Source organism: Chiloscyllium punctatum, chromosome 7 (assembly GCF_047496795.1).
Source record: "Chiloscyllium punctatum isolate Juve2018m chromosome 7, sChiPun1.3, whole genome shotgun sequence".
NCBI classification, from domain to species: Eukaryota; Metazoa; Chordata; class Chondrichthyes; order Orectolobiformes; family Hemiscylliidae; genus Chiloscyllium; species Chiloscyllium punctatum.
Window position 1 is genome coordinate 37,235,495 of NC_092745.1, and position 21,304 is coordinate 37,256,798.

At 50.2% G+C, this 21,304-nt stretch overlaps 1 protein-coding gene across 8 annotated transcripts in view; it reads left to right on the forward strand.

The window, feature by feature from the left end:
* Positions 1-411: 411 nt before the first annotated feature.
* Positions 412-21,304, forward strand: part of LOC140479590 (uncharacterized protein KIAA1614-like) — a 102,327-nt gene continuing 81,434 nt past the window's right edge. For all 8 annotated transcript variants that reach the window (XM_072573409.1, XM_072573408.1, XM_072573406.1 and 5 more), the window contains exon 1: positions 412-778. The gene's annotated coding sequence lies outside the window, so the exon portion shown is untranslated. The remainder of the gene's footprint in view (positions 779-21,304) is intronic.

The window sequence follows — 21,304 nt, forward strand, 5'->3', positions numbered from 1 at the left end:
TCGCCACGTCCCAACGTGTTTTCCTCCTGTGTCTTTTCTCTTGCTCTTGCCTACAGCAGTGTCTGGGAGATTACTTTTGGGGCTGCATTAACAGGGGAGGATTGCAGTGAGGGAGAGGGAGTTTAACAGACCCTCAAACTCCAAAAGCCAGCGAGGCCAAGCAATGCTGGGGCTGGCTTGCAGGATTTGCCAAAGTGGGAGGGAAGGAGGGAGCCCTGATTTCTGGAGGTCCTCAACCAGTTAGGGAGCCGAGCTTCAGACACGGTTTAGAATTACAAGCCCAGCTCCTGAAACTGACACTAAGTTTGAGCAGCAACTTCAGGCTGAACTCTGGTCGGCCGCCAGCTGTCTGCTCCACTCGGTTTTGCCCGTCGTCATAGAGACCAGTTAGATTTACACACTTTTTTTTGCCTTTTATAGTGTTTTTGTTCCCTTTGGGTATTAGTTGGGTGCACTGGAATGCAGTTTGAACTGACACAGCCACTCTCTCTCTCCAGCAGTCGTACACACACACACACAGGCGCTGGAAGGAGAGTTGTTTTTCTTTGTTATTTTTTTGAAAAAAAGGGATGTCGGCTAAATATTCGGTGATGGCGATTGAAAGAGGCCCGCCATCAGAAGCTGGAGGTGGGACAGCATTTTACTGTGTTCCCTGGAGGCGGACCTGGCAAAGACAATCCGGGGGGCCTCAGACTGAGGGAGGCGATCCCACTATTAGAGTCTGTTAGTGAGACCTGACACTCACTAACGAGTCTCACCCCATCATCAGGGTGCTCAGGTAATAATACACTGCTCCGAGTTGTTTTGTTTTATATAAACGAAGGTACAGTCAGACATGGCATATCTCTGATTATGGCAATATCTTTAGGACTGTTTATGTAATCCCTCTCTAACATTGGAGTGCCTACAGGAGTTGATAAAGTTCGACTTAGGTCTTACTGACTTGCAAAGAGAGGGGCTGTGAGGAGTCCTGAAAGGATCAGAGGGATTTGGGACTGAGTTCAGGCTGGACACAAGGTAACTAGCCATAATTATAAGGTGAAAAGCTTTGGGGTTCTGCTACACAGTCACAGAAATAGAGAGAGGCATGGGAGGATTGGTGAAGGAGTGGCAAATCAAAATATCTGAGTTGTAAATGTGGAGGGCGATGGTTTGTTGTCAGGGCCTGGTTGTGTGTATTGTGTTGGGTGGAGATGTTAAAATCCTTTCGCGTGTGTAAATGTGCAGCCGAACTCCTGATCACAGGAGCTGGGCCTGCTCTGCTTGGCATTGGCAAATGGTCACACCATCAGAACCCCCTGTGTAAAAAAATCTCATCTGTGGAGCCTGGAGGGTCGTTACCCTGGCCCTAACACCCTGAGAGAGGCAGGTAGCCAGAGGACGATAGAAGAGGAGTCAAGTCAAACTTGTGTCCTTCATTTTACTGAGGCCTAAAGCTCAAATGTCAGGCCTACTGGTAAACGTAGGTCATTGTAGTGGTAAAAACAATGACTGCAGATGCTGGAAACCAGATTTTGGATTAGTGGTGCTGGAAGAGCACAGCAGTTCAGGCAGCATCCAAGGAGCTTCGAAATCGACGTTTCGGGCAAAAGCCCTTCATCAGGAATAAAGGCAGTGAACCTGAAGCGTGTAGAGATAAGCTAGAGGAGGGTGGGGGTGGGGAGAAAGTATTCTGGATTAGTGGTGCTGGAAGAGCACAGCAGTTCAGGCAGCATCCAAGTAGCTTCGAAATCGACGTTTCGGGCAAAAGCCCTTCATCAGGAATGGAGAGAAAGTAGCATAGAGTACAATGGGTGAGCGGGGGAGGGGATGAAGGTGATAGGTCAGGGAGGAGAGGGTGGAGTGGATAGGTGGAAAAGGCGATATGGAAGGTAGGACAAGTCCGGACAAGTTATGGGGATAGTTACTGAGCTGGAAGTTTAGAACTAGGGTGAGGTGGGGGAAGGGGAAATGAGGAAACTGTTGAAGTCCACATTGATGCCCTGGGGTTGAAGTGTTCCAAGGAGGAAGATGAGGCGTTCTTCCTCCAGGCGTCTGGTGGTGAGGGAGCGGCGGTGAAGGAGGCCCAGGACCTCCATATCCTCGGCAGAGTGGGAGGGGGAGTTGAAATGTTGGGCCACGGGGCGGTTTGGTTGATTGGTGCAGGTGTCCTGGAGATGTTCTTTAAAGCGCTCTGCTAGGAGGCGCCCAGTCTCCCCAATGTAGAGAAGACCGCATCGGGAGCAACGGATACAATGAATGATATTGGTGGATGTGCAAGTAAAACTTTGATGGATGTGGAAGGCTCCTTTAGGGCCTTGGATAGAGGTGAGGGAGGAGGTGTGGGCGCAGGTTTTACAGTTCCTGCGGTGGCAGGGGAAGGTGCCAGGATGGGAGGGTGGGTTGTATGGGGGTGTGGATCTGACCAGGTAGTCGCGGAGGGAACGGTCTTTGCGGAAGGTGGGAAGGGGTGGAGAGGGAAATATATCCCTGGTGGTGGGGTCATTGTACACAGGTCTGCAGTGCTACAATGGCCAGTCTACCCAGTACACCCACTGTTGTGGTGACCTTTGACCTGGGAGCAATGCAGAAAGCAACATTTGTAATTCCTATGAAATGTCCAAAATTTTCTTTGGAAAGTATTTGTGTAGAAGTAACAACTACAAAAAATGATCATTTCTTCACTTGGAGGAGGGGCATTCAGTAAACCCACAGAATGGTAAAGAGCCCCTCATTTACAACTCTGATATTTCAATTCCCCACTTCTTCAACAACCCTCCACAGCTCTGGTGCAGAGTCAGCTAGAATTGAAACCTTAGCTTGCTCTCTCTCTCTCTCTCCATGGATGCAGCGTGACCCAGAGGCTGAATAGGCTGGGTCTGTTTTCCCTGGATCGTGAGAAGGCCGAGGGGTGACCTTATAGAGGTTTATAAAATCATAAGCACCATGGATAAGGGTGAACAGCCAAGGGAAGTCCAAAACTCAAGGGCATAGGTTTAAGATGAGAGGGGAAAGATTTAGGAGGGACCTGAAGGGCAACCTTTTCACGCAGAGGCTGGTGTGTGTACGGAACATACTGCCTTTTAAGGCACCTAGCATCTCTCCTGTAAGTGTGTTCCAGACACTTACCATCTCTCCTGTGATCTCCAGTATTTGTAGTTTTCAGGACAGATTCCAGCATCAGCAGTACTTTGCTCCTATATTCGATAAGTCTCGTTATTTTGGTTTAGTTTAATTTTAGTTCTGAGGAAGGGTCATTCAACCCGAAACGTTAACCTGGGTTTCTCTCCGCAGATGCTGCCAGACCTGCTAAGCTTTTCAGGCAATTTCTGTTGGTGTTAGTTATTTTAGCTGATAGTATCCCTGTGGAGGCTGAACACTGGGGGAAACCTTCGCCTGTGTAACACTTTAATCGTTTACGCTCGTGGAGTAAAGCACTGGAGCAAATTACACAATTTCAACACTTTGGGAGATTTTAACGGGAATGATTGTGAAGCAGTCAAATTGTTTTCAGAGATGCAAAAAAATGAGATTGCAGAAGGAAAAATGGAAATGGCCAGAAATGAGATCGACACTTTCACGGTAAATTTACAGATTCTGACGTCCAGGTGATTTGTGTGCGCAGTATGATTTTTCTGGGGTGGTGTTCAATGAGTTTTGGACGCAGAGAGATATTCCACAGAATTCAGCTCATTTTGAGTGCAGTGCGACGACACAAATGTCACGAGCACTGGCACGGTGGCTCAGTGGTTAGAACTGCTGCCTCATACCGCCAGAATCTGGGATCAATTCTCGCCTCAGGCAACATTCTCCCTGTGTCTGAGTTTGCACATTCTCCCTGTGTCTGCATAGGTTTCCTCCCACAATCCAAAAATGTGCAGGTTAGGTGAATTGGTCATGCTAAATTGCCCATAGTGTTAGGGAAAGGGGTAAATGGGGAAGGGGTAAATGGGGAAGGGTGGGTTGGGCTTCGGCGGGTCGGTGTGCACTTGTTGGGCCAAAAGGCCTGTTTCCACACTGTAAGTAATCTAATCTAATCTCTCCTGTCAGCATGTTCTATACATCTACCATCTCTCCTGTCAGCATGTTCCACACACCTACCATCTCTCCTGTAAGCGTGTTCTAGACACCTACCATCTCTCCTGCCAGCGTGTTCCACACACCTACCATCTCTCCTGTAAGCGTGTTCTAGACACCTACCATCTCTCCTGCCAGCGTGTTCTAGACACCCACTATCTCTCCTGTAAGCGTGTTCCAGATACCTACCATCTCTCCTGCCAGCCTGTTCCAGACACCTACCATCTCTCCGATAAGCCTGTTCCAGACACCTACCATCTCTCCGATAAGCCTGTTCCAGACACCTACCATCTCTCCTGCCAGCGTGTTCCTGACACCTACCATCTCTCCGATAAGCCTGTTCCAGACACCTACCATCCCCCTTGTAAGCGTGTTCCAGACACCCCCATCTTTCCTGTAAGCGTGTTCCAGACACCTACCATCTCTCCTGTAAGCATGTTCTAGACACCTACCATCTCTCCAGCCAGCATGTTCCAGACACCTACCATCTCTCCTGTAAGCGTGTTCCAGACACCCCCATCTCTCCTGTAAGCATGTTCCAGACACCTCCCACCTCTCTTGTAAGCGTATTCCAGACACCTACCATCTCTCCTGTCAGCGTGTTCCAGACACCCCATCTCTCCTGTAAGCATGTTCTAGACACCTCCCACCTCTCTTGTAAGCGTGTTCCAAACACCTACCATCTCTCCTTCCAGCGTGTTCCAGATACCCACACTCTCTCAGAATTGCAAAGGGCCCACTCTATACTACATCCTCAGGAGAATTCATACTCTCAACAAACAGTATTTCAATTCCATCTCAAACATCAAAAACTGTAAGTACAACAAACTTTTATCCATAACCAGCGCTCCTCAAACATTCCAGAAGATTCCCTGGCCTCAGGACCTATTCTACCATGAGCCATGCGGCTGATGTAGCTACCACCCCCACGCTGATTGATGATGTCACTTCCGCCCCCATCATGGCCACTCCCACAACCACTTCCACCCCTCACAATTCCTCATGCATCACACCTGACATCACTTCTGCCCTTCACATCATCGCTGATGCCACATGCTCAGTGACTCTCGCCACCCCTACTGCCGTGGTCACTACCACTTCCGCCCCCACCAGCGCCACTCACCTGCATTCTGCTGACATGCCCCCCCCCACAGACCGCACTGTCACTATCCCCACCCCCCAGAACCCCAAGGGGAACACTACCCCTGCTCATGACTCCACCCCCATTCCCCCCACCATCACACCCACTCCAGTTACAGGTTCCTCCCCCACTCCCAGTTCTACACCCACACCAGATCCCAGCTCCCAGCCCTGCCGCGTTTTCACCATCCCCCCAGACCTCCCCCTCACTGAGGACGAACGATCAGTCCTCAGCAAAGGACTCACCTTCATCCCCCTCCGTCCACGCATCAATTAATTTAATACACGCCGTGATGTCGAACAATTCTTCCGTCGCCTCTGCCTCCGAGCTTACTTTCACAATCAGGACTCCCGCCCACCTTCCGAGGACCCCTTCGCCAACCTCCAACACACTGCATCCACCTGGACACCCCGCGCTGGCCTATTACCTGCCCTCGACCTCTTCATTTCCAACTGCCGCCGGGACATTAACCGCCTCAACCTGTCGACCCCCCTCCCCCACTCCAACCTCTCACCCTCACAACGCGCAGCCCTCCAATCCCTCTGCTCCAATCCCAACCTCACCATCAAGCCAGCGGATAAAGGGGGGGCAGTGGTAGTCTGGCGCACTGACCTCTACACCGCTGAAGCCAAACGTCAACTCGAGGACACCTCTTCCTACCACCCCCTCGACCATGACCCCACCCCCCATCACCAAACCATCATCTCCCAGACCATACAGAACCTCATCACCTCAGGAGATCTCCCACCCACAGCTTCCAACTTCATAGTCCGGGAACCCCGCACTGCCCGGTTCTACCTCCTTCCCAAGGTCCACAAGCCTGACCACCCTGGCCGACCCACTGTCTCAGCATGCTCCTGCCCCACTGAACTCATCTCTACCTACCTCGACACTGTCCTATCCCCCCAGTCCAGAAACTCCCCACATACGTTCGAGACACCACCCACGCCCTCCACCTCCTCCAAGACTTCCGTTTCCCCGGCCCCCAACGCCTCATCTTCACCACGGATATCCAATCCCTCTACACCTCCATCCGCCATGACCAGGGCCTCCAAGCCCTCCATTTTTTCCTCTCCAGACATCCCCAACAGTACCCTTCCACCGACACTCTCATTCGTTTGGCCAAACTGGTCCTCACCCTTAACAATTTCTCCTTTGAATCCTCCCACTTCCTCTAGACCAAAGGGGTAGCCATGGGCACCCATATGGGCCCAGCTATGCCTGTCTCTTTGTTGGCTATGTAGAACAGTTGATCTTCCGTAATTACACCGGCACCACTCCCCACCTCTTCCTCCGCTACATTGATGACTGCATTGGTGCCACCTTGTGCTCCCGCGAGGAGGTTGAGCAATTCATCAACTTCACCAACACATTCCACCCTGACCTTAAATTTACCTGGACCATCTCTGACACCTCCCTCCCCTTCCTGGACCTCTCCATCTCCATTAATGACGACCGACCTGACACTGACATTTTTTACAAACCCACCGACTCCCACAGCTACCTGGATTACACCTCTTCCCACCCTCCCTCCTGTAAAAATGCCATCCCGTATTCCCAATTCCTCCACCTCCGCCGGATCTGTTCCCAAGAGGACCAGTTCCACCACAGAACACACCAGATGGCCTCCTTCTTTAGAGACCGCAATTTCCCTTCCCACGTGGTTAAAGATGCCCTCCAACGCATCTTGTCCTCATCCCGCACCTCCGCCCTCAGACCCCACCCCTCCAACTGTAACAAGGACAGAACACCCCTGGTGCTCACCTTCCACCCTACCAACCTTTGCATAAACCAAATCATCCGCTGACATTTCCGCCACCTCCAAACAGACCCCACAACCAGGGATATATTTCCCTCCCCACCCCTTTCCGCATTCCGCAAAGACCATTCCCTCCGTGAGTACCTGGTCAGGTCCACGCCCCCCTACAACCCACCCTCCCATTCTGGCACTTTCCCCTGCCACCGCAGGAACTGTAAAAGCTGCGCCCACACCTCCTCCCTCACCTCTATCCAAGGCCCTAAAGGAGCCTTCCACATCCATCAAAGTTTTACTTGCACATCCACTAATATCATTTATTGTATCCGTTGCTCCCGATGCGGTCTCCTCTACATTGGGGAGACTGGGCACCTCCTAGCAGAGCACTTTAGGGAACATCTCCGAGACACCCGCACCAATCAACCACACCGCCCCGTGGCCCAACATTTCAACTCCCCCTCCCACTCTGCCGAGGACATGGAGGTCCCGGGCCTCCTTCATCACCGCTCCCTCACCACCAGACGCCTGGAGGAAGAACGCCTCATCTTCCGCCTCGGAACACTTCAACCCCAGGGCATCAATGTGGACTTCAACAGTTTCCTCATTTCCCCTTCCCCCACCTCACCCTAGTTCTAAACTTCCAGTTCAGTAACTGTCCCCATGACTTGTCTAGACTTGTCCTACCTGCCTATCTCCTTTTCCACCTATCCACTCCACCCTCTCCTCCTTGACCTATCACCTTCATCCCCTCCCCCACTCGCCGATTGTACTCTACGCGACTCTCTCCCCACCCCCACCCTCCTCCAGCTTATCTCTCCACGCTTCAGGCTCACTGCCTTTATTCCTGATGAAGGGCTTTTGCCCGAAACGTCGATTTCGAAGCTCCTTGGATGCTGCCTGAAGGGCTGTGCTCTTCCAGCATCACTAATCCAGAATCTGGTTTCCAGCATCTGCAGTCATTGTTTTTACCCCTTCATTCGGGTTGTATCCTGCCAGCGTGTTCTGGACACCTACCATCTCTCCTGCCAGCATGCTCCAGACACTTACCATCTCTCCTGTCGGTGTGTTCCAGACACCTACGATCACTCCTGTCAGCATGTTCTAGACACCTACAATCCCTCCTGCAAGTGTGTTCTTGACACCTACCATCTCTCCTGTAAGCATGTTCTAGACACCTCCCACCTCTCCTGCAAGCATGTTCCAGGGACCTACCATCTCTCCTGTAAGCGTGTGCTAGACATCTACCATCTCTCCTGCCAGCGTGTTCCAGACACCTACCATCTCTCCTGTCAGCGTGTTCCAGACATCTCCCATCTTTCCTGCTAGCGTGTTCCAGACACCTACCATCTCTCCTGTCAGCGTGTTCCAGACACCTACCATCTCTCCTTCCAGCGTGTTCCAGACACCTACCATCTCTCCTTCCAGCGTGTTCCAGACACCTCCCATCTCTCCAATAAGGATGTTCCTGACATCTCTCCTGCCAGCGTGGTCCAGACACCTACGATCACTCCTGTCAGTGTGTTCTAGACACCTACAATCCCTCCTGCAAGCGTGTTCTAGACACCTACCATCTCTCCTGTAAGTGTGTTCTAGACACCTACCATCTCTCCTGTAAGTGTGTTCTAGACACCTACCACCTCTCTTGTAAGCGTGTTCCAGGGACCTACCATTTCTCCTGTATGAGTGTACTAGACACCTACCTTTTCTCCTCTCAGCGGGTTCCAGACACCTACCACCTCTCCTGTAAGCGTGTTCCAGACACCTACAATCTCTCCTGCCAGCATGTTCTAGACACCTACCATATCTCCAGTAAGCGTGTTCCAGACACCTACAATCTCTCCTGCCAGCGTGTTCTAGACACCTACCATATCTCCAGTAAGCGTGTTCCAGACACCTGCCATCTCTCCTGTCAGCGTGTTCCAGACACCTACCATCTCTCCTTCCAGCGTGTTCCAGACACCTACCATCTCTCCTTCCAGCGTGTTCCAGACACCTCCCATCTCTCCAATAAGGATGTTCCTGACATCTCTCCTGCCAGCGTGGTCCAGACACCTACGATCACTCCTGTCAGTGTGTTCTAGACACCTACAATCCCTCCTGCAAGCGTGTTCTAGACACCTACCATCTCTCCTGTAAGTGTGTTCTAGACACCTACCATCTCTCCTGTAAGTGTGTTCTAGACACCTACCACCTCTCTTGTAAGCGTGTTCCAGGGACCTACCATTTCTCCTGTATGAGTGTACTAGACACCTACCTTTTCTCCTCTCAGCGGGTTCCAGACACCTACCACCTCTCCTGTAAGCGTGTTCCAGACACCTACAATCTCTCCTGCCAGCATGTTCTAGACACCTACCATATCTCCAGTAAGCGTGTTCCAGACACCTACAATCTCTCCTGCCAGCGTGTTCTAGACACCTACCATATCTCCAGTAAGCGTGTTCCAGACACCTACAATCTCTCCTGCCAGCGTGTTCTAGACACCTACCATCTCTCCTGTCAGCGTGTTTCAGACACCTACCATTCCTCTTGTAAGCGTATTCCAGACACCTACCATCTCCCTTGTAGGTGTGTTCCAGACACCCCCATCTTTCCTGTAAGCGTGTTCCAGACACCTCCCATCTTTCCTGCCAGCGTGTTGTAGACACCTACCATCTCTCTTGCTAGCGTGTTCCAGACACCTACCATCTCTCCTGTCAGTGTGTTCCAGACACCTACGATCACTCCTGTCAGTGTGTTCTAGACACCTGCAATCCCTCCTGCAAGCCTGTTCTAGACACCTACCAGCTCTCCTGCCAGCATGTTCCAGACACCTACTATCTCTCCTGTTAGCGTGTTCCAGACACCTACCATTCCTCTTGTAAGCGTATTCCAGCCACCTACCATCTCCCTTGTAAGTTGTTCCAGACACACCCATCTTTCATGTAAGTGTGTTCTAGACACCTCCCACCTCTCCTGTAAGCATGTTCCAGAGACCCACCATCTCTCCTGTAAGCGTATTCCAGACACCTACAATCTCTCCTGCCAGCGTGTTCCTGACACCTACCATCTCTCCTGCCAGCATGTTCCTGACACCAACCATCTCTCCTGTCCGCGTGTTCTAGACACCTCCCACCTTTCCTGCCAGCGTGTTCTAGACACCTCCCATCTCTCCTGTCAGCGTGTTCTAGACACCTCCCATCTTTCCTGCCAGTGCATTCCAGACACCTACCATCTCTCCAGCCAGCGTGTTTGAGAGACCTAACATCTCTCCTTCCAGCGTGTTCTAGACATCTACCATCTCACCAGCCAGCGTATTCCAGACATCTACCATCTCTCCTGTAGGCGCGTTCTAGACACCTCCAATCTCTCCTGCCAATGTGTTCTAGACACCCACCAACTCTCCTGTAAGCGTGTTCCAGGGACCTACCATGTCTCTTGGAAGTGTGTTCTAGACACCTACCACCTCTCCAGCGAGCGTGTTATGGACACCTCCCATCTCTCCTTCCAGCGTGTTCCAGACACCTACCACCTCTCCAATAAGGATGTTCCAGACACCTACCATCTCTCCTGTCAGCGTTTTTCAGACACCTACCATTCCTCTTGTAAGCATATTCCAGACACCTACCATCTCCCTTGTAAATGTGTTCCAGACACCCCCAACTTTCCTATAAGCATGTTCTAGACACATCCCACCCCACCTGTGAGTGTGTTCCAGAGACCCACCATCTCTCCTGTAAGCGTGTTCCAGACACCCCCATCTCTCCTGTAAGCATGTTCCAGACACCTCCCACCTCTCTTGTAAGCGTATTCCAGACACCTACCATCTCTCCTGTCAGCGTGTTCCAGACACCCCATCTCTCCTGTAAGCATGTTCTAGACACCTCCCACCTCTCTTGTAAGCGTGTTCCAAACACCTACCATCTCTCCTTCCAGCGTGTTCCAGATACCCACACTCTCTCAGAATTGCAAAGGGCCCACTCTATACTACATCCTCAGGAGAATTCATACTCTCAACAAACAGTATTTCAATTCCATCTCAAACATCAAAAACTGTAAGTACAACAAACTTTTATCCATAACCAGCGCTCCTCAAACATTCCAGAAGATTCCCTGGCCTCAGGACCTATTCTACCATTAGCCATGCGGCTGATGTAGCTACCACCCCCACGCTGATTGATGATGTCACTTCCGCCCCCATCATGGCCACTCCCACAACCACTTCCACCCCTCACAATTCCTCATACATCACACCTGACATCACTTCTGCCCTTCACACCATCGCTGATGCCACATGCTCAGTGACTTCCGCCACCCCTACTGCCGTGGTCACTACCACTTCCACCCCCACCAGCGCCACTCACCTGCATTCTGCTGACATGCCCCCCCCCACAGACCGCACTGTCACTATCCCCACCCCCCAGAACCCCAAGGGGAACACTACCCCTGCTCATGACTCCACCCCCATTCCCCCCACCATCACACCCACTCCAGTTACAGGTTCCTCCCCCACTCCCAGTTCTACACCCACACCAGATCCCAGCTCCCAGCCCTGCCGAGAGATGCCGAGCCCTGACACCTACCATCTCTCCTGTCAGCATGTTTCTGACACCTCCCATCTCTCCAGCCAGTGCATTCCAGACACCTACCATCTCTCCTGTAAGTGTGTTCTGGCCCCCCCATCTCTCCTGACAGCATGTTCTAGACACCCACCAACTCTCCTGTAAGCGTGTTCCAGACACCTACCATCTCTCCTGTAAGTGTGTTCCAGCCCCCCCATCTCTCCTGACAGCATGTTCTAGACACCCACTATCTCTCCTGTAAGCGTGTTCCAGACACCTACCACCTCTCCTGCCAGCGTGTTCCAGACACCTACCACCTCTCCTGCCAGCGTGTTCCAGACACCTACCATCTCTCCTGCCAGCGTGTTCTAGACACCTACCATCTCTCCTGCCAGCGTGTTCCAGACACCTCCCATCTCTCCTATAAGCGTGTTCCAGACACCTACCATCTCCCTTGTAAGCATGTTCCAGACACCCGCACCTCTCCCGTAAGCGTGTTCCAGACACCTACCATCTCTCCAGCCAGCGTATTCCAGACATCTACCATCTTTCAAGCCAGCATATTCCAGACACCTACCATCTCTCCTGCCAGTGCATTCCAGACACCTACCATCTCTCCTGCCAGTGTGTTCTAGACACCTCCCATCTCTCCTGCCAGTGTGTTCTAGACACCTCCCATCTCTCCTGTCAGCATGTTCTAGACACCCACCATCTCTCCTGTAAGCGTGTACTGACACCTACCATCTCCCTTGTAAGTGTGTTCCTGACACCTACCATCTCTCCTGTGTGTTCCAGACACCTACCATCTCTCCTGTAAGTGTGTTCCAGCCCCCCCATCTCTCCTCACAGCATGTTCTAGACACCCACCAACTCTCCTGTAAGCGTGTTCCAGACACCTACCATCTCTCTTGTAAGTGTTCTAGACACCTACCATCTCTCCTGCCAGCGTGTTCTAGACACCTACCACCTCTCCTGCCAGCGTGTTCCAGACACCTCCCATCTCTCCTATAAGCGTGTTCCAGACACCTACCATCTCCCTTGTAAATGTGTTCCAGACACCCCCAACTTTCCTATAAGCATGTTCTAGACACATCCCACCCCACCTGTGAGTGTGTTCCAGAGACCCACCATCTCTCCTGTAAGCGTGTTCCAGACACCCCCATCTCTCCTGTCAGCATGTTCCAGACACCTCCCACCTCTCTTGTAAGCGTATTCCAGACACCTACCATCTCTCCTGTCAGCGTGTTCCAGACACCCCCATCTCTCCTGTAAGCATGTTCCAGACACCTCCCACCTCTCTTGTAAGCGTATTCCAGACACCTACCATCTCTCCTGTCAGCGTGTTCCAGACACCCCATCTCTCCTGTAAGCATGTTCTAGACACCTCCCACCTCTCTTGTAAGCGTGTTCCAAACACCTACCATCTCTCCTTCCAGCGTGTTCCAGATACCCACACTCTCTCAGAATTGCAAAGGGCCCACTCTATACTACATCCTCAGGAGAATTCATACTCTCAACAAACAGTATTTCAATTCCATCTCAAACATCAAAAACTGTAAGTACAACAAACTTTTATCCACCCACCTCCATAACCAGCGCTCCTCAAACATTCCAGAAGATTCCCTGGCCTCAGGACCTATTCTACCATAAGCCATGCGGCTGATGTAGCTACCACCCCCATGCTGATTGATGATGTCACTTCCGCCCCCATCATGGCCACTCCCACAACCACTTCCACCCCTCACAATTCCTCATACATCACACTTGACATCACTTCTGCCCTTCACACCATCGCTGATGCCACATGCTCAGTGACTTCCGCCACACCTACTGCCGTGGTCACCACCACTTCCACCCCCACCAGCGCCACTCACCTGCATTCTGCTGACATGCCCCCCCCCACAGACCGCACTGTCACTATCCCCACCCCCCAGAACCCCAAGGGGAACACTACCCCTGCTCATGACTCCACCCCCATTCCCCCCACCATCACACCCACTCCAGTTACAGGTTCCTCCCCCACTCCCAGTTCTACACCCACACCAGATCCCAGCTCCCAGCCCTGCCGAGAGATGCCGAGCCCTGACACCTACCATCTCTCCTGTCAGCATGTTCCAGACACCTACCATCTCTCCTGTCAGCGTGTTTCTGACACCTCCCATCTCTCCAGCCAGTGCATTCCAGACACCTACCATCTCTCCTGTAAGTGTGTTCTGGCCCCCCCATCTCTCCTGACAGCATGTTCTAGACACCCACCAACTCTCCTGTAAGCGTGTTCTAGACACCTACCATCTCTCCTGCCAGCGTGTTCCAGACACCTCCCATCTCTCCTATAAGCGTGTTCCAGACACCTACCATCTCCCTTGTAAGCATGTTCCAGACACCCGCACCTCTCCCGTAAGCGTGTTCCAGACACCTACCATCTCTCCAGCCAGCGTATTCCAGACATCTACCATCTTTCAAGCCAGCATATTCCAGACACCTACCATCTCTCCTGCCAGTGCATTCCAGACACCTACCATCTCTCCTGCCAGTGTGTTCTAGACACCTCCCATCTCTCCTGCCAGTGTGTTCTAGACACCTCCCATCTCTCCTGCCAGTGTGTTCCTGACACCTCCCATCTCTCCTGTCAGCATGTTCTAGACACCCACCATCTCTCCTGTAAGCGTGTACTGACACCTACCATCTCCCTTGTAAGTGTGTTCCTGACACCTACCATCTCTCCTGTGTGTTCCAGACACCTACCATCTCTCCAGCCAGTGCATTCCAGACACCTACCATCTCTCCTGTAAGTGTGTTCCAGCCCCCCCATCTCTCCTCACAGCATGTTCTAGACACCCACCAACTCTCCTGTAAGCGTGTTCCAGACACCTACCATCTCTCTTGTAAGTGTTCTAGACACCTACCATCTCTCCTGCCAGCGTGTTCCAGACACCTACCAACTCTCCTGCCAGCGTGTTCTAGACACCTACCACCTCTCCTGCCAGCGTGTTCCAGACACCTCCCATCTCTCCTATAAGCGTGTTCCAGACACCTACCATCTCCCTTGTAAGCATGTTCCAGACACCCGCACCTCTCCCGTAAGCGTGTTCCAGACAGCTACCATCTCTCCAGCCAGCGTATTCCAGACATCTACCATCTTTCCAGCCAGCATATTCCAGACACCTACCATCTCTCTTGTAAGCGTGTTCTAGACACCTCCCATCTCTCCTGCCAGTGTGTTCCTGACACCTCCCATCTCTCCTGTAAGTGTGTTCCTGACACCTCCCATCTCTCCTGTCAGCATGTTCCAGACTCCTACCATCTCTCCTGTAAGTGTGTTCCTGACACCTACCATCTCCCTTGTAAGTGTGTTCCTGACACCTACCATCTCTCCTGTGTGTTCCAGACACCTACCATCTCTCCAGCCAGTGTATTCCAGACTCCTACCATCTCTCCTATAAGCGTGTTCCAGACCCCTACCAGCTGTCTGGTAAGCGTATTCCAGACACCTACCATCTCCCATGTGAGCGTGTTTCAGACAACCCTATCCCTCCTGTAAGTGTGTTCTAGACACCTGCCACCTCTCCTTTAAGCGGGTTCCAGAGACCTACCATCTCTCCTGTCAGTGTATTCCAGACATCTACAATCTATCCTGTAGGCATGTTCTAGACACCTCCCATCTCTCCTGCCAGTGTGTTCCAGACACCTACCATCTCTCCTGTAAGCGTGTTCCAGACACCTACCATCTTTCCTGTCAGTGTGTTCCTGACACCTACCATCTCTCCTGTCAGCATATGTTCTAGACACATCCCATCTCTCCTGCCAGTGCATTCCAGACACCTACCATCACTCCTCTCAGCATGTTCTTGACACCTATCACCTCTCCTGCCAGTGTGTTCCTGACACCTACAATCTCTCCTGTCAGTGTATTCCAGACACCTACCATCTCCCTTGTAAGTGTGTTCCTGACACCTACCATCTCTCCAGTGTGTTCCAGACACCTCCCATCTCTCCAGCCAGCGTATTCCAGACTCCTACCATCTCTCCTAAAAGCGTATTCCAGGCACCTACCATCTCTCCTGTCAGCATGTTCCAGACACCTACCATCTCTCGTGTAAGTGTCCCCCCCCCCCATCTCTGCTGTTAGCATGTTCCAGACACTTACCATCTCTCCTGTAAGCGTGTTCCAGATACCCCCATCTCTGCTGTTAGCATGTTCCAGACACCTACCATCTCTCCTGTAAGCGTGTTCTAGACACCTACCATCCTCTGCCAAAAAAAAGCTTTCCTCTCACATCTCCTTTCAATATTTCCCTTCTCACTTGAAATCTGTGCCCTCTGGTATTTGATATTTCTGCTCGGGGAATGAAAATGCTTCAACTGTCCACCCTGAGAATCTTCTCCAATAATTTTCCAATAACTAACATAAAGTTAATCAGCCTCTAATTTCCTGGATTATCCTGATTGTCCTCCTTAAACAAAGGAACAACATTTGCTATTCCCCAGTTTTGTGGGCATTGCGTGTGGCTAAAGAGGATATAAAGATCACCCAGCAATCTCCTCCCTGCCTCCTTCAGTATCCTGGGATAGATTCCCATCAGGCCTTGGGGTTTTAACTACCTTAATGATCTTCAATACATCCAACACCATCACCTCCTCAATATCGATATGAGAACTTCAAGTGAATAGTTCAATCAGAAGAAAATAAGCCCGCATTTATATTGCACCTTTCCTACGTGATTTATAGACAATTAGTTTGAAGCACAGATGTTATTGTAACATGTTTCAAGGTCCTGCCTAAATGAGCAGCTAATCTGTTTTAGTGATGCAGCCTGGAGTCACTATGACACTGAGCCATTGAATTGACACTAGCTCACAACTGTACACTCCAGTCTGACTCACTCCCCACCCAATCCCCATCGGCTTGCAGGCTATATCCCACAGATCCCCATCCACTATCCTTAGGACATCATTGAGGTTCTCTGCTTCCACCTCCCTCATCGACGTCCTGTACCAGATCAGTAATACTCACTGTGGAAAAAAGGTCTTTCTCACATTCCTAGGGCATGTCCTGACCAAAGCCATACAGCTGTGTCCCCTAGTATCTGTAACTTCACCAAGTGGATCAGTTCTTGCTTGTGTGCTTGTTGCCCCTCTCTAGTGTATTGTGCTGGAAATCAAGACCCACTATTTTTGGATGTTATGAAAGATAAAGGATTTATGATGTTCCCTAATTCAGACTCATGTTGATAAACAATATGGACTGGGTTTCTATACTGAATAAGAATCACTGTTTGTTAAAAGTAACTTGACTCTAGCTAAACAATTATGAATAGTTGGAAATAACACTAAAACTCTAGTCTCCCTAAAAACTCTCCTTATATGCACACCCACCCATGTGCACGCGCACACATACACACTTTCTCTCTCACTCACACATATATTCTCACTTTTTAACAGACCCGCTCATACTCACTCTCACACACATCCACACTCTCATTCTCTCACACACACAACACCACACTCTCACTCTCTCAGACACAACTCCACTCTCAAATACATACACCTCCTCTCTCTCTCTCTCTCTGTCTCTCTCTCACACATGCACCCACACTCTCAGACGCGCACACCTTCACACTCTCATTCTCTCAGACACAACCCTCCCAACACTCCCAGACACTCACTCACAGACCACCCCACACTTACACACACACACACACACACTTACCCACACACACACACACACACACCCCTCCCTGTGGCCACAAATCCAGATGAAGTATGTTTTGCTAATCCAAAAGTTCCTTCCTGGCATCCCTTTTCAGAACACTTCCACTGATTCTCAAACATCACAGGGTGACTACCTCACATGAATGTCACAGCTTGTAGCAACTGCTGATGGAAAGATTAATTGTTTTTTCTTAATGTATAAAGTCAGTCTTGATGACAAGTGAAAGAAAGATGGCTGCTGGGATGGGGGTGTGGGGGGAGGAACGGTCAAAGCCCTCTCTCTAACATGTTCCCAGCTCCAAGTTGTTCAGTTACCTGACAACCAACCGCACTGCTGTTGGCCAGCAAAAGACCATCGCCATCAACAACTGTTCACTCGTCCATAGACCAATCAACTTTTTTGCCACCAGCCAGCTGTATGCATTGCCTTCTCAAAACCAATGTGCCTCTGTCAAACCTCCCCTCGATCTCCTTAGCTTCAAGAAGAAACTTCCCCAACATAACGGGCTGCGCGGTGGCTCAGTGGTTAGCACTGCTGCCTCACAGCGCCAGAAACCCGGGTTCAATTCCCACCTCAGGTGTGGAGTTTGCACACTCTCCCCGTGTCTGCGTGGGTTTCCTCCGGGTGCTGCGGCTTCCTCCCACAGTCCAAAGATGTGCAGGTCAGGTGAATTGGCCTTGCTAAATTGCATGTAGTGTTAGGTGTAGGGGAATGGGTCTGGGTGGGTTGCAGGTCGGTGGGGACTTGTTAGGCCGAAGGGCCTGTTTTCACACTGTAAGTAATCTAATAACCTTGTGGGTAAATCTCCCCTGTTCTATATTTATTTCATAAACAGCATTATAAAGTTAAATTAGACTCACTAAAGGGACCTTATAATGTGTAAGTGACAATAGAGTCTACATTTGATTTGATTTATTATTGTCATGTCCCTAGGTACAGTGAAAAGTTTGTTTTTTTTTGCATGCAGCACAGATCCTACCGTACAAAGTGCATTAGGATAATAGAACAGAGCAAGGAATGCAATGTTACAGCTTCAGGAAACAGTGAGACTTCAGCAGTACTTGAATGTAAGGTGCTTTGGGACCCTCTGCAATTCTGAAAGGCACTCCCTGATTTTTAAACAGTGAGTCCAATTTCTAAAATCTTCAGACAAGACAAAATGTCTTCTTCATATCTGCCCTGTCAAATCCCATCAGGATCTTATGTGGTTCAACCAAGTTACCTTTTATCATAGTTTCTGTCAAGCAGTGACAATTAGTGCACGGTGGCTCAGTGGTTAGCTCAGTGCGTCACAACGCCAGGGACCCAGGTTCAATTCCAGCCTCGGGCGACTGTCTGTGTGGAGTTTGCAAGTTCTCCCCGTGTCTGCGTGGGTTTTCTCCAGGTGCTCCGGTTTCCTCCCACAGTCCGAAGATGTGCAGGTCAGGTGAATTGGCCATGATAAATTGCCCCTAGTGATAGGAAATGGGTCTGGGTGGGTTACTGTTCGGAGAGTCGGTGTGGACTGGTTGGGCCGAAGGGTCTGTTTCCACACTGTAGGGGAATCTAGTGATTTTGAAGGGACATTTAAAGGAAATAAACTTGGAGGCCTAAGGGGACAGAGCAGGGAAATGGCTCTGACTGGATTCCTTGATCCAACAGTTTCGATGGGCTGTGTTAGAAATAGGCAGAAGTGGGTACTGTAGATGCTGGGGATTAGAGTCAAAATTAGAGTGGCGCTGGAAAAGCACAGCAAGTCAGGCAGTATCTGAGGAGCAGGAAAAATGGACTTTTTGGGCAAAAGCCCTTAATCAGGAATCTGTGTTGGAAATAGTCTGTGACTCCCCATCTTTAAACTAATACATGGGATGTTTCCAGCTGAAAACAGAAAGGGTCTTAGTTTCAATGACTATTGATACCTCTGACACTGTTGCACTCCCTCAGCGCTGCGATGTAAATTTTCGGTTGCATGAACGGAGCAGAAGTTAGACTCATCACTTTGGGATTCTGAGCGCAAACCATTGAGGTACAATGATCGGAGTAAAGGGAATTCTTCCCCGGTGTGCCATATCTGACAGACCCCCCAAATAAGTATGGTCAAGTTGGGGATTATGATACGCAGTAGAGAATATGGCAAAAATCACCATTTGGTTTTTTTTAAGATTAGATTCTTTACAGTGTGGAAATAGGCCCTTCGGCCCAACAAGTCCATACTGACCCTCCACAGAGTCACCTACCCAGACCCATTTCCCTCTGACTAATGCGCCTAACACTGTGGGCAATTTAGCACGGCCAATTCACCCGATTGGACTGTGGGAGGAAACCAGAGCACCTGGAGGTAAGCCCACACAGACACGGGGAGAATGTGCAAACTCCACACAGACAGTCGCCTGAGGCTGGAATTGAACCTGGGACCCCTGGTGCTGTGAGGCAGCAGTGCTAACCACTGAGCCACCCAAATTCAAGAGGTGACCTGCTGATATCAATAATATGCATTCTGTCAGTATAACAATGACGATACGATTACAAACCCCACTCTTTACTGCTTACATAACAATTACTTGTGGATAAAAGACCAACCTTTATCCAGTTCATCCTGCGGGTCACCCATTGCAACAATAATGGAGCCATTTATCGATCAGTTTGGCAATCCTGTCCCTTCACGTAACTCACCAGATACCTGCCCAGTGTCAAATCACACCACATCCAAAATATTCGTTGAGGACTGAGGTTTACCCTGAGGAAGGAAAGGTTGAGAGATTTTCGAGACATGGTTAGAATGAGGACAGTCTGAGCAGAGTGGACGGGGAGAAACTGGTCCTATTGGGGGAGGGATTGAGAATGAGAGGGAGACCGCTTTAGACAAATCGACACAAGGGGCATTGGCGACGTGTGGAGAAACCATTTTCCGAGGGAGTGGTCAGGGTCTGGAATGTACTGTCTGACAGTGTAGGGAAGGCAAATTCACTCCAGTGGCTAATGTCTGGAAGGTACTGACTGAGAGTGTGGGGGAAGCAGGTTCACTCGAGTGGTTAGGGTCTAGAACGTATTTTCTGAGAGTGTAGGGGAGGCAAGTCTTTGAGGCTTTCTAAAGGGAATTGGATAATGATCGGGAAAGTAAGAACATGCAGGATTCCAGGGAGAATGCAGGGAGTAGCACTGAATGAACTGTTCCTTCAGAGGGCCAGTACAGACACCAACAGGCTGAATGGACTCCTTTTGTTCTGGAAGCAGTTTATTATCATATAGGATGTCTCCAGATTGAATTTTTGATTTTTGAAAACAACCTGATCAGATGTCTATTGAGCACATTCTGGGGTGGCTGCAAGTTGACCTTGGGTCACTACCGCTGCACTATAGAGTCCGTACAAGTTGGCATTTAAGGTATTGTTGACCAACCTGTTCAGAAATGTTATGATGCATCTCTGGAGTATGCAGGACCTGAACCCAGGCCTCCTGGCCTAGAGGTGGGACACTCCCACTGTGCCACAAAAGCCCTCTGTAAGTTGGTATTTGAGTGAATCATTGCCAATTTCCTCTGCTTGGGGTCTGTGTTACCTGGTCACAGAAGTAACGTTTCCACACGCAAAAGCAGCATTCTGGAAATGCCGAAAATGTTAAATACAGAGAGAAAATGATGGAAATATTCAGCATTGCTTGTGGAGAATAAGATACTGAGGATTTCGTGAGAAATGTTCTGATGAATGGTTACTGACTTGAACACTCTCTGTCAATCTTTATGTCTCTCTCTCTCTCTCTCTCTCTATCCCTCTCTCTCTCTCTCTATCCCTCTTTCTCTTCATCTTTCGGTCGCTCTCTCTCTCTCTCTCTGTCTCCTTCTATGTCCTTTAAAGTTACTCCCTGACTATTACCAAAATTCCTTCATTTTCTGATTGTTTCTGCTGATTGGTATTGAATTTGCCTCTTTATTACAGATAGCGTACTCTGGCTCTGCTTTTCTGAGTGTTTAATAAATACAGAAATATATCTGCAGACTAGATGAGCTGAATAGCCTTGCTTTGCACTGAGCTGAATCTCTCTGACTCGATAATAAGTTAGGATTCATGAAATCGGGTAGGGAATACCTTCCTTATTGGCTGTCTGACGTTCCCTCTCTCCCT